This window comes from Lepisma saccharinum, chromosome 20 (assembly GCF_977018435.1).
Source record: "Lepisma saccharinum chromosome 20, izLepSacc3.1, whole genome shotgun sequence".
Classification (NCBI taxonomy): Eukaryota; Metazoa; Arthropoda; class Insecta; order Zygentoma; family Lepismatidae; genus Lepisma; species Lepisma saccharinum.
The window spans coordinates 62,776,013-62,778,240 of NC_139248.1; the positions used below are offsets into that span (position 1 = coordinate 62,776,013).

At 39.0% G+C, this 2,228-nt stretch overlaps 1 non-coding gene across 1 annotated transcript; it reads left to right on the forward strand.

Annotated features, from left to right (window-relative positions):
* The first annotated feature begins 763 nt into the window (after window positions 1–763).
* Window positions 764–904, forward strand: LOC146003860 (U4 spliceosomal RNA). The gene has a single exon (XR_014443861.1). It is a non-coding gene; the product is annotated as a U4 spliceosomal RNA (small nuclear RNA).
* Window positions 905–2,228: the final 1,324 nt, after the last annotated feature.

The following is a 2,228-nucleotide window of genomic DNA, read 5'->3' on the forward strand; positions in this document are numbered from 1 at the left end:
TAATAATGATGCCCCCTCAAAACATACTATTTCAGTCTGACATTATCATGTTCCTTCAACGTATTTATAATAATTAACATAAATTACTGTGTCTAAAATGAAGTTATGTATGAATTATATAATTTTCAGGTGCCCCACCCCCTCCGTTCATGAGTACAGTTAATAACAGCAGATTTCTCTTCTAAGGACGTTTTCCAAAATCCACGGGTGGACCCTGCGTCGTTCCTTAATTCACAGGTGTCCATCAAAACTTTCACCAGGTTAAACCATGACGTCATCATTTTGATCCGCCTGCAGAGCTGGGTGCAGAATGGCGTCTTCTGGCTTGTAACTTGTCTGCAAATTTTGTGCGTCCCACGTTCCACAAACTACGGCCTTCAAAAACCCTATCTAACAATTAAATGTAGAAATATATTTTGTGTTAAACTGCATAACACTTACTTGAAAATTTGCTCACACAATATCTAAAATATGTAATGAGCTGCAACTCTCGCAACAGGTTACATAAGACATGTCGTATATTAATGGCCGTTGAGCCGACCAGCCACGACAAGTGAAAAGTGACCACAGCCTAACCGCCACTGCCACCCTCACTTTCCCACCCCAAGCGACAGCTGCAGGAGTGGAATTCAACACCGAAAACATCGCACGCCATTTCAAAAACAATTCAAAGAGGAGGCAAGGTGTCCACAGACGCTGGTACTCCACATCATATTGCGCAAAGCAAGCCAAGACTCGTAACTGGTAACTGGTAACTGCAGTTAGCTTTGCGCAGTGGCGATATCGTAACCAATGAGGTCTTACCGAGGTGCGATTATTGCTATTTGAAAACTTTAACCAATACCCCGTCAAGACGACGTGAAATATCGTCGGCTATGGCAATTTTTGGACGTTCCAACGGGAACCACAATTCAATTTAAAGATCAAGTATAAGCTTATCTGTGCATAAAGCAGACTCGGAACAAAATTTCAATTTGATCTACACTATTCAAATGTTATTGGAGATAGATACCCATGAGTGTGTGAATTTTGTTATCTGTGTGTTACGGTTTAAAAGTACAGATTAACAACTAAGCAACTTTTGAGGTATTTTCACCAGGTTTTAAAGTGCGCGTGTGCAGTATATGACCCTGGTCTGTTTTCGTGGACGCACGTGGATTTTACTTGTTGGAAGTATGAAGCGTGCATTCATTTTGACGCAAGCTACCAAACCTAGTATACATATTGTAAATACAGTTAAGTACATTGACATGGACGTCCGCAGGATTTTTCCAGGGGGGCAAACAAGGCACATTTTCCCCAAAAAGAGTGTTGTTCCCTAAAAAAAAACATTGCTTAAATTTGAATTTATGGTGTTCATTCAATAATTAACACATATTATTGTGGCTAAAATGAAATTATATGTGCGAAATAAATAATTTTTGATTGACTTTTGGTGCACCACTTTCCGGACGCCCATGCCTCTACCCCTCTTCAAAGGAAGTGTTCGCCTGTGTGCGTGTATGTATATTTTGAGTTTTTAAGTCCATTTTATGCACAAGGGGCCAATCTGGACAGGGTCTATGTTTTAAAGTGGAATCCGAACATCCACCGGGAATCGAACCCAGGACTCCTTTGTTACAAGGCAACGCCCTTACCACTACCCCATGGGAGAGGCCATATATGCAAAGTTTTTTTTTTGGGGGGGGGGGAGGATAAAGTTTCCGCTACTCTTCAACTTGGTTTCGCATGGTGTTCATCGTACACACAGAACCCAAAGCGTGTCAATTGACACATATATATTTTGATTTCAATAACACGTTAACGTGCATAAATTGCAAATGATGCACCTTTTAGTGTGTCAAAATATACATAGGAATGTATTAAAGGGTATTTTTATGAGATGAAGTTCCGTGTGATGCACTAAAATGCATCAATTTGGAAGATCAGACAAGATCATTTCGAAGATAACAAAATTACACATTTAGATGTGTCAATTGATGCATTAAAAGCTGAAAGTTTGTTATCTTCGAAATGATCTTGTCTGATCTTCCAAATTGATGCATTTTAGTGCATCACACGGAACTTCATCTCATAAAAATACCCTTTAATACATTCCTATGTATATTTTGACACACTAAAAGGTGCATCATTTGCAATTTATGCACGTTAACGTGTTATTGAAATCAATATAACAGTTGGGCTGAAAAGTTCGTAGGCTAACATAGTAAAAAATATTTTTTTGACAA